The 11,773-nt window shown below is 43.0% G+C and overlaps 1 protein-coding gene across 2 annotated transcripts in view; it reads right to left on the bottom strand.

Annotated features, from left to right (window-relative positions):
• The window catches only part of LOC310944399 (glycogen debranching enzyme-like), a 93,106-nt gene that overhangs the window by 37,451 nt on the left and 43,882 nt on the right, over positions 1-11,773 (bottom strand). The gene's annotated exons all lie outside the window — the stretch shown is intronic.

Raw genomic sequence — 11,773 nt, 5'->3', positions numbered from 1 at the left:
CGATGTCTCATTTCCGTGAGCTGGTATTTACGCTTTGAAACCGGAGCGTGGGTTCACGACCCAGCCATGACAGCTTACACCTCCTATTATCTTATTATTTGACTACAGATGTGAAAGAAAGGCAGAATTTTTTTTTTTGTTTGTTTACTCCAAGTGGTACATTGTCATAAAAATAAAAATAAAATAATATTAAATCATAAAATAAAATGATCCTACCAGACCAAAAAAACAAGCTGGTTAACAGTGTCAAATGACAAAATGTGTCCAAAGGCATCATCATACAGTTCACCGCACGAATCTGCAGGGATGCTGTATGAAAAGCTACCAAAACCTCTCCCTTTACCTGGGTGACAGCGACCTGAGATTTGAGGGGGATCTCACAAAGGACGACAGAGAACACTGGAGTCGGCTGTGGCCATGATTGAAAAGCCTCGAAAGGAGGTTAAACCAGCCTTTTTTGTTGGAAAGGCTCTCTCTTAGGGTTAGTGTTAGGGTTACACTGAACAAAACTAAAAATATAAATGGAACACTTTTTGTTTTAAATTTGTTTTGCTCCCATTTTTCATGAGCATTTGTCACTCCTATTCAATAGTCATGTTGTCTAATCAGCATCTTGATATGCCACACCTGTGAGGTGGAATGGGTTATCTTGGCAGAAGGAGCAGTGCCAACTAACACAGATTTAGACAGATTTGTGAACAATAAATATTTGAGAGAAATGGAAATTTTGTGTATATTGCAAATGTTTTAGCTCTAAGTTCAGCTCATAAAAATAGTCATGAGTCATTGCAACACAAACGTGTTGCGTTTATATTTTTGTTCAGTGTAAGTACCTCTATAAGTGTCAATGTTTCAATCTCTGATCTACGCAGGTGCCAGGGAGAAGATATCAGTCAACACTCGCTGCAACCGGGATATAACCGCGGTGTTCAACAGAATCAACGGACCGTTAGTGGGAAGTTCGAGGATAAGAAGGTGACTGTGGGATTGTGGTAAAGTGACGAAGACAGGAGCCAAGCGCAGGAGGCCTTAAAGATGCCCTATTTTTCCTCCCGTTTCCCCCAGTAACCACGGAAACGATGTTGTGATGACGCACGCAAAAACTGTGGCCAGCACGCGCCTGTCTATACCCGCTTAGAGTCTGTCCAAGATCAGTTTGGAACACCAATAAAACGATTGCAACAAGATGCGAGTACACGATGGAACAGCACCTACTAAATGCTGGAAAGTCTCTTTGCGCAAAAGCGAAACTTGGCTGCAGCGCAGCACGGATTACGAACTCTCCGTGACAGAACTCTCTTCTCTCTCTTTGAGCAGTTAAAAAGATCGGCTCATCTGATGCATCTGTTATTCCCTTAATTACAGCGTTAAAGGTCTTCTAGATTGAGACCGGAGTGAAAACAATGAAAAGTGCGTTCTTGAGAATCTGTCAACACGTTTTACTAAGATCTACTCTGATCTCCTGTAATTCATCGCTACTGTACTCGATCCTCGTTATAAAGATCATTATGTATGTGTCGTATATGGATGTGTGGATAAAACGCATAGAGAAATTATCCATTCAGCATTGGACACGAGAGCCGCTTGGAGCTGCGCACAATGCAGGAGAGCCTACAATGCCTTGACTTTAGTTTTGTAAGTACACACAGTCCCAGTCATACCAACAACATTAGATTAAAATACAATGTTACAGAATTGGTCTAATAATTAATTTTGTTTCTTCGTATTTTTCTCCACTTACTTCATAAGTCACCATAATGGTGTTTCAAAAAGGCTCCTGATCTAAACTAATGTATAGGTCAATAATGCCACTCAGTGTATAGGAATGTGTTCATGAGCTCTGCATCAATCCATTATCTGGAATGGCTTCGGCTTGATGTGCATTAGGTGACGATAAAATCACAACCTCTCACAAACTAACAATCAAACAAACTCACACACACTCACGATCAAACAGACACAAACTCACAATCACACACACAATTTCACACACACAATTATACAAATTCACAATCACACATACACAAACTCACAATCACACATACACAAATTCACACACACAAAATCATATGAGATAAAACATCATAATTCAGTCTTGCACTCACATTTTACATCATAGTCTCTCACAAACACTAGTATAGTCCTGCACACTTACTATCATACTCTCTTTCACACTATTATGGATGCAACAACATGATAGTGAATGTATGAGAGAATGATATGCAGTGTATGCGAGTATACTAGTATGTGTGAAAGAGTTTGATTGAAACAGAAAACAACCTGAATTTCCAGTTTCTAATTGGCTTATCAGGATGTCTCTCCAGCCGGATCTCAAGGACAATGTCCCGCCTCCTCTTGACCTCGGTCAATGAGGAAATGCGGCGGACCTTCAGACCTGGAGCAACAGGTGTATCAGGCCGGAGCGGATCCTCTCCTGAGGCTGCTGCAGCCTACATCTGACAGCCGTCGGCCACATGAAACACTCAAACACAGTTTACAGCAAACTCCAGCGATTTTATCAGATCACGGGCAGAGTGCAGCGACTCTTCACAGAATGCGAGTGGGATGATGCTGCATTCAATACTACTCGGAAACGGGACCCGTCCTGTACTGGTTCAAAACGGGACGTGCTTTTTAATCCTCAGATATGACTTGACCAGTGACGTGCAGTCAGGGTAGGCAGGGTAGGCAGTGTCCTACCCTATTCTGTCAGGGAATATTTGAGGTTGCGTTCAAGGTTTGATTACTTTTTTTAAATGTAGTATTTTTAAATGTCAGATAAATTTACTAGAGGTTTGAATGTGTCCGCATTTGGTGATTTTCATAGTCTCGCGACTCAAAAGCGATGTTTTCTGGTCAGGCAGCGGCTGCACAAGCCGTTCGCCATAGCATTCTATTACAGAGCAAAGGCACAGAGCTTCTCTGCCTTTCTGTCTCATCGCCGTGTATGGGACTGTTTGCGCATGCGCAGTCAGTTCCCCATATAGTTAAAATGTACGTCAAAAAGCACAATGCTACGCTGCCTATTGACATTACTGTACTATGTCTGTGCTGCATTTACGTTCGCATTGCTTTCGTGAATTGTCAACACACCATCTTGCCCTCTCGCTGTTTTACGTCCAGCAATTTAGCGAGAGGTTTAATGATGGCTCTACAAGAGAGGCTTACAGGAAGGGACAGAAAATGATACATACTTTTCAAAAGGAGCGACCCCACTTTCCATCCAGGGGCATAACGTGGACATTGTTGAACACTATAAAAATCTGGGAGTGTTCATCGATCATAAATTGGACTGGACTAAGAACACTGAAGTCCTTTACAAGAAGGGACAGAGCCGCCTCTATTTTCTGAGGAGGCTCCGCTCCTTTAACATCTGCCGGACAATGCTGAGGATGTTTTATGAGTCTGTGGTGGCCAGTGATGTTCTGTTTGCTGTTGTGTGCTGGGGCAGCAGACTGAAAGTAGCAGATGCCAACAGACTCAACAAGCTGCTCAGGAAGGCCAGTGACGTTGTGGGGATGGAGCTGGACACTTTGACACAGCAGTGTCAAACAGAAGGATGCTGTCAAAGGTGAGGGTGATACTACAGCATGACTCTCACCCTCTCCACAACGCTCTGGTCAAACAGAGGAGCACCTTCAGTCAGAGACTGATTGCTCCGAAATGCACCACAGAGCGCCACAGGAAGTTATTTCTGCCTGTGGCCATAAACCTTTACAACTCCTTCCTCTGATGATCAGACTCTTTATAATAAACAAACAAACAAACAAACAAACAACAAACAAACTATAATTACCATTCTCATCTAACTTTTTTCATTTGTTTATACTTGCATTCACTGTATATTGTATATATTTCCAGATTTTCTACTTTATTATTGTATTTTATTTTTTATTGTTTACTTTATTGTTTATTGTATTGTTTATTTTATTTCATTTAGCTTATTTCCTATTTTACTGTTTTATTGTATTTATATCTAGCTCTTGTTTCCTCATGCTGTATTTTTTCTTCTTACTTTGTACAGAGCATCTGGAACAAAAACAATTTCCCCACGGGGATTAATAAAGTATTCTGATTCTGATAAGAAAAAGGAAAGAGCAACTGTAAACTCTGTAGACTCTGTAAACTATGGAAGCAAATGTGTGCCATTATCCAAAATAAAATGCATTAACAGAAATGCTTTTCATTTTCAAAATGGAGCTGCATTTTGTGACTCATAAATAAAATTAATAATCAATATTTCAAAATGCATTTTCATTTTCAAATTCAAGACTGCTCATTCTGTGCCTTAATTAAAAGACAAAGCAACAGAGAATTCGTTTTCATGTTCGCTGCAAAAAGTGTCTCATAATTCAAATGAGTTCGCAATACGGATGGGCGCAGGACAGTGACGTCACTGGCCACTCCCCTTCTTCTGGCTCTTCTACACACCCACACAAACGAGTGGAGGACCATCGCAGACCAGACTTAAATATTGAAATGTCAGACATTTCCCTGGTAATTGTCAGAGATTAACCCACGTTTTTTGGGATTGTTAAAGAGGTTTTAACTAATCTACAGTTCGGCACCGTTTGGCTCGATCCTTGTGTCAGAGTTCTCAGGAGCACAGACTTTCACAAACACAAACAGCTACATCGTCTAATCAGCGGTGCTGTCCCTTAACACACCAGACTCCTTATTGAGATTTTAGACGTTTCCCCCGGTAATTGTTGGAGATTAACCCACGTTTTTGGGATTGTTACGTTAGTTTTAACTGATCTACAGTTGTGTAAGTCTTTTTTTCCTGTGACGGCACTCTCGTCAATCAGTCGTCGGCAGTCTGGCGACATCACGCATAACACCTCCTCAGCACTATAGCTCAGAGGTGGAAAAAGTACTAAAATATTGTACTCAAGTAAAATTACCAATACTTTTATGAAACATTATTCAAGTAGAAGTAAAAGTAGTCATCTGAAAATGTACTCAAGTAGAAGTAAAAAGAAGTTCATTTGAAATGTACTTCAAGTAAAAGTTACTTAGTTACTTTGCGTGGGGTGTGAGGGTAGTAGAAATATGACAAGGGGTCAGAAATCCAAAACTATTTTGGAGCTCACGCGCCTGGCGCGACAGGATATTACGTAACTTTTGGCGCCCTCTATGTTCACGCGCCAGTGCTGGTGCTAATCACATCATCATTCGTTTGGTTCTGGTGTATATTTTTACCCTGCAGGTCTTCATTTTGCTGAATTTTTATTTTTACCCCCCGCCGGGTAAGCAGTCAATCGCCCACCACCGCACCTTCCGGGAGGTGCGCCGTGATGGGCAGCAGCAATGCCCCTCAGTCCCCCCCCCCCCAGCCGAGCGTAGGCGACCTGGTCCCCCCACATCCAGCGATACCCCCAAGCCGCCGTAGCTGCCCCCCACCCAAACAGCCAGCCCCCAACTCGACCGAGGAGTGAGCAGGGGTCGGGTATCCGGGAGAGTACCCAATCCCCAGCCCCCGCCCTCCAGGGATGGCTTGGTGGTGAATGTGTGTGTGCATGTGTGTGTGATATGGGGTATGGAATATGAGGTATGTTGTAAACTAGTGTGACATTATAATGGAGGGGGAAGGCATGGCACGGATGCCCCACTGCTGGCTGACAGTGGACGTCAACGTGCTCCCTCACCCACCAGACCCTGCTGTCTATGATGCGATAAAATTAGGGGGAGAGCGGCAGATCGTCAGAGGCCGTGGGGAGTGGCCCCACCATGTGGTGGTTCCACCTCCCCACAGTGCCCTAAATGTATGTGGGGAGGTGTATGCATCCTGGAGGGATATTGAGGTGGGCAAGAGCAACCCTCCCGCAGGGTGCCAGCTTCCTGACTGGCAGAGCCATGTGCCCCGACCCTGCCCAAGAAGGGGGGGTCCGTCCAGGCCAGGGACATACCACAGCGCCCCACGAGCATCACCAGAGCGGAGGGGCAGATCACCCGACCAGGGGGTAGGCCACCGATGGGCACCACCCCCCCAGATGAGGCGAGGCCCCCACCCAGACGACCACGACGTCACCCACGACAGCGCTCCCCAGCCCCCCGACCCCACCCACCGCCCAGGGGCAGCCCAGTCCAGGCCCACCCCCTATGCCGCCCCCGCCCCCCAGGACCCCCAAAGCAAGTCGGTCACCCGTTAGCCCCCCACCACGCCCTACCAGGGACAGAGGACGCACAAGCCCGCCCCCAGGTGCGCATACCCCAAGGGGAAACCACCCACCCCACCAGGGGCCAACCCCATCCCACTGGACCCCACGGTTCCACAGCGTGCAGTGACCCAGAGTCCCTTTCCCCCACCCGCAGCGTGAAGATAGCCCGGCCCAAGCCCACATCCCACCACCCCCCAGCCCCGAAGGGCTTAAAAAAAAAAAATTATGAGGTGAGGGATGGAAGAAAACTCCCCCCTCTGGTTTTTTGACAAATCACACCCTGAGTGTAACTTATTACTTTAAAGCGGAACTAGACCTATTATCGCTGTTTTTTTTGGTGTGTATCGGCGTCATTACCTTGTTTATGAAGCCTGACGGTTCGAAACAAACAGTTCAGCCATTGCTGAGAAAGTTGTGTTTTATTGTAATCTCGGGGCTCAACGAGATCACTGAAAATCCCGTTAACGTTACGTAAGCAGCGGTTCTCCTGAACAACCAATCGTCCTGCTCCGGGCGGTAGTCCGGGCACATCCGGTTGCATACATTGAACCGCAGAAGAAGAATAACGTCCGTTGTGGAGGTGTTTGACGAGCGACAGTGTCTTCTGACTCTGGGTCTGACTCCGGTTTAAAGTCATAAAGGGACTGCAGTGGGGAGTCGTGACAAAGCTATTTTTAAACACTGTTAAAACAATGTTTTGATAATGAGTAGCAGTGCATCCACCGCTCCAGAGGGGGGCGCTGCGCTTCTGAGAGCTGACGTGATAGATTACGTCACTTCCAGATACCTGGCCAATCACAACACAGGTGGGAAGGCTCTACGCTGGCTGGCCAATCACAACACACTCTGTCTTCTCGGCGAGATTTATGGCTAAAAATAGCTCGAGTGACAAGCGCTTCGAAAAGGACAGATTTCAATCGGCTAGTTTACATCAACTAGGAGGATTTTGACCATAAAAACAACTTAATATATGTAAGTAGACCTCCATAACTCACATATATGTGCAACAGGACCACTCTATGTGACCTTTAAGCAGCGAGTAACAAAGTAAAGTAATGCATGACTTTTTGTTTTAAAAAGTAACTAGTAATGAGTAATGGATTACTTTTTTCAATAACTACCTCCACACTGTAAATTAATCGCAGATTTTTATCTATTCTAAATGACCCTTGATTTATTTACCATTATACCATTATTTTTCCTCATTTTAATACTCTTATCAACATAGAGAAGTGGATTGGCTTGCTTTGCAGACAAAGTGCCGCGGTTTAATGTGTTGTTGCCGTAACGAGCTAATCCGAGCTGAAGGAGCTAGCGGTCTTCACACAGAGAAGCGCACAACGCTCGACATCCACTCAAAACATAACCGACTACTCTTTGGCCAGCTCACGCAGTGTGCCTGTTGTTTTGTTTCCGGTTTAGCTAGATCTGGTGTACCAGTTGCTGCAACAGCAAACAACATGTGAAAATATCTACAAAGTTTGCTTGGCCAAAAAGAGCATTTATCGTGTGATAAAAAAATTGACGCCATTAAAATAGGTTTGCGTTAACGCCGTTAATAATGTGTTTAACTGACAGCACTAGTATCTATTAATATCAAAAACAGAGACATGTATTTAAAATTAGGTCAATAATAATGTGGACAACTGTAACTAAAACACCAAACTAGGACTGCACACAGTCATATAGGGCACTTGTGTCACCACGCAAGTCGGCGAGTGCAGCAGTTACTTGACCTCACTTTTGAATCCACAAAACCAAATCGGCTAAATCTTCCTGTTGAGTTTAGGCCATGGTCTTCCTGCCAAGTTTCGTGAAATTTGGTGGAACTCATTCTGTGCTCAAGTTACAAAGGACACTTCCTGTTTCGTGGAAAATTGTAATTTGCCAAAACACAGAGGGTTCCCGTCGCCATGCCGTTTTTAATCTGCAAAATCTTTTGACAACTTTTCACCTTTGATGTATCGAGTACAAATTGAACGACTTAGCTCATTCATGTTACCGGAAAGCCACAGATATAATAATAATCTGAAGGATAACAATACGTTTTTCACACAAATTTGTGCCAGGAGCCGTTTGTTTCGACCACTGCCATTCATGGCTCGGGCCCTAACAAGCTTATTTCTATATGTAATTCAATATTGTATATTATACATTAACTAATGTGATAACTTAAAAACACTTAAAAACTATAAAGCCCCCTTTTCGTTAGAGATATTCATTTATAGCATAGAGAACAAATCTGTCTGTGACTTTTCGAGTTATGTTAGTCACAAACAGACAAACAAACAAACTCCGGCGAAAACATATACAGTCAATACACCACTACAATGGATTTGAAATTAAACGAACAAGATGTGCTTTAACTGCCCACTCTCAGCTTTAATTTGAGGGTACCTGCTGCAAAAACCAAACATCCTAAATCATTAAATGACCTCAGACCTATAGCCTTGACCTCATTAGTTATGAAGTCTTTTGAAAAGCTAATCAAAGCTGAACTTCTGAAAGTCACTGATCATCTGATTGACCCACTGCAGTTTGCGTACAGGTCCAATATGGGGGTCCAGGACGCCACCATAACTTTGCTAAATTATATCTATAAGCACCTTGACAGTTCCAATAATCATGCCTGATTGATGTTCGTCAATTTCTCATCCGCCTTCAATACAATTCAGCCACATCTCTTAATCAAGAGATTGAGGAATAACTTTGGCCTGAAAGCCAGTATTGTCGGCTGGATCTTAGACTTTCTGACATGTAGATCTCAAAGAGTCAGAGTAAATGGGCAGTTCTCCGACTTATCCGTAACGTCTACTGGCTCACCTCAAGGATGTGTCCTTTCCCCTCTGCTGTATATATTGTACACAAATGACTGCTGTAGCACTTTTGAAAATTGTCATATTTTGAAGTTTGCGGATGATCCTGTTATAGTGAGCCTGCTGAACAGTACTGATACTTCACATGGTACTGTGTTTGAATATTTTTTGAAATGGTGAGAGGATTTCTTTTTATCTTTGAATGTCTTAAAGACAAAGGATATGTGTATTGATTTTACATGCATGCAGCCCTCTCCTGTAAGTAAAGAAATTGAAATGGTTGATTCTTATAAATACTTAGGCACTTTTATTGACAACAAACTCTCATTTGGAAAAAATACATTCTTCCCTGATGACTCTACAAGAACTCTACAACAAACAGCTGATCAAAAAAGCAAGCTCCATCTTGTCCGACTACTCTCACCCCTTACATAATCAGTTTCAGTTTTTACCATCAGGTTCACTGCTTAGACTCCCATTTGCAAAGTCTAACAGACTTAAACACTCCTTTGTACCTTCTGCTGTTCGTCTTTTAAATGCCAGGAGGAAAAGGTAGCCGTGGTGAAATGGCCTTACCTCCTAACCATAGTGTTTTAAAATTAGGTTTGTACTACTATTTGTAATTTATTGTAATTCACGTGTTCCGTGCATGTATATTTGTGATTTTCGCTTTGTGTGCTCTTACTGCTGTAAAACGAATCGCCCCCTTAGAGACAAATAAAGACATTGATTGATTGATTAACATCTAAATCAGGTGAACAGTGTAGGAATTACAATACTTTCTATATGTGCCTCCAACATTTTAGGGGACCAAAAGTAATGGGACAAACTAGACAATCATAAATCAAACTGTCGTTGTTTAATACTTGGTTGCAAATCCTTTGCAGTCAACTACAGCCTGAAGTCTGGAAGGCATAGACATCACCAGACACTGGGTTTCTTCCCTGGTGATGCTCTGTCAGGCCTCTAATGCAACAGTCTTCAGTTCCTGCTTGTTCTTGGGACACTTTCCCCCAGTTTGGGGGATTGCCTTGGCCATTGCATAACGTTCCACTAATTTGCCTTAAAAAACTCTTTGGTTGCTTTTGCAGTATGCTTTGGGTCATTGTTCATCTGCACTGTGAAGCACAGTCCAATGAGTTCTAAAGCATTTGGCTGAATATGAGCAGATAATATTGCTGGAAACACTTCAGAATTCATTCTGCTGCTTTTGTCAGCAGTTACATCATCAATAAAGACAAGGGAACCAGTTCCATTGACAGCCCTACATGCCCACACTATGACACTACCACCACCATGCTTTACTGATGAGGTGGTATGTTTTGTATCATGAGCAGTTCCTTTCCTTCCCTTACCACAACAACATAATAATAATACTAAGGAGGAGAGTGAAATCGTGACAGTACCTCCCCTTCCTTTTCTAAAGTTGCCCACTTCATCCCCCTCACCTAACTCCCCTCTGTCGCCGTGACAGGTGATCTCCTCGTCAACCATGTTTTTCATCTTCATGGCTTCCCCCTGGACTTTGTCTCCGACTGCGGCCCCCAGTTCACATCCCAAGTTTGGAGAGCCTTTTGCGCAACCCTGTAAGCCTGTCCTCCGGCTACCACCCTCAATCTAATAGCCAAACAGAGAGGGCTAATCAGAGTCTGGAGAGCGCCTTGCACTGTGTAGGGTTAGGGTCAGCCTCGCTGAAGTATTTTGCCATAGTCAACCAGGGCCGCATTTTGATCACCAAGCTTCTTTTCTTTGCTTCTCTGGGCAGCAATGGTATGTCTTGTTTTTCACATTTACTTCTGGCTGTACTTTGTAAAGTTAAAGTTCATCCATGAAAGCTGGAGAGCTGACCGCACAGATGGCACATGGCCTTATAAATAAAAGTGCATCAGTGACCCAGCCTCCTGGTGAACAAAGAAGGCCATCCCACTCGAGAATACAACTCACAATGATGAGTCAGGGCTCTAGAGTTAGTTATAAATCTCAGAGAAGCATGATAAACAGCGTCAATCTTACTTAGATATTGAGCTGAGGCATTCATATACATCAGGTCCCCATAATCTAAAATGGATTACCTCAAAAGAAAAACATAATTTATTTTGGTAGAAGAAACCCAATTTAAGTTTGCTTTCTGCAGAGATTCAACAGCTTTAGCAGGAGTTGATTCAAAACAGTAAATAATTGTGTCATCTGCATAAAAATGCATATTAGCATCTAACAAGTTTTTTCCCAATTCATTACATAATACATAATGAACAGGAGGGGTCCTAGTCCACCAGGACCATCATATTTAATACACTGAGTCCTGTCCCTCAAATAATTCGTAAACCATTGAAACTACATGATCTGACAAACTCAAGCAAAGAAGCCTATGCTTTAAAACAGCATGGTCCACAGTGTCAAAAGCTTTTGACAGGTCAATAAAAGGTGAAGCACACTACTGCTTTTTTTTCTTGAGCAACAATTATATTATATAATTGATCACTTTTGTAGTCGCAGTGATGGTACTGTGCTTTTTCCTGAAGGCTGATTGTAGTTTCGAAAGATGATCATTTGAGACTAACTATTTTAGTTGATCACACACAAGAGATTCAAGGATTTTTGACAAGGCACATAAATTTGATATTGGCCTGTAATTATTTAAAGCTGCTGAGTCACCTCCTTTAAATAAGGGGGTAAGAAAAGGTGCCTTCCAAATGGCTGGAATTTCTTTGTTATTGATTGAGATCTTTAAAGGATTGTTAGAGGCTGTGCTACAAAATCAGCTGCTAATTTCAAAAAGTAGGGCTCTATCAAGTC

This window comes from Microchirus variegatus (genome assembly GCF_963457635.1).
Source record: "Microchirus variegatus genome assembly, chromosome: 2".
In the NCBI taxonomy this organism is placed as follows: domain Eukaryota; kingdom Metazoa; phylum Chordata; class Actinopteri; order Pleuronectiformes; family Soleidae; genus Microchirus; species Microchirus variegatus.
The sequence above is the reverse complement of the archived record's forward strand: the minus strand, read 5'-3'. Positions and strand labels throughout refer to the sequence as shown.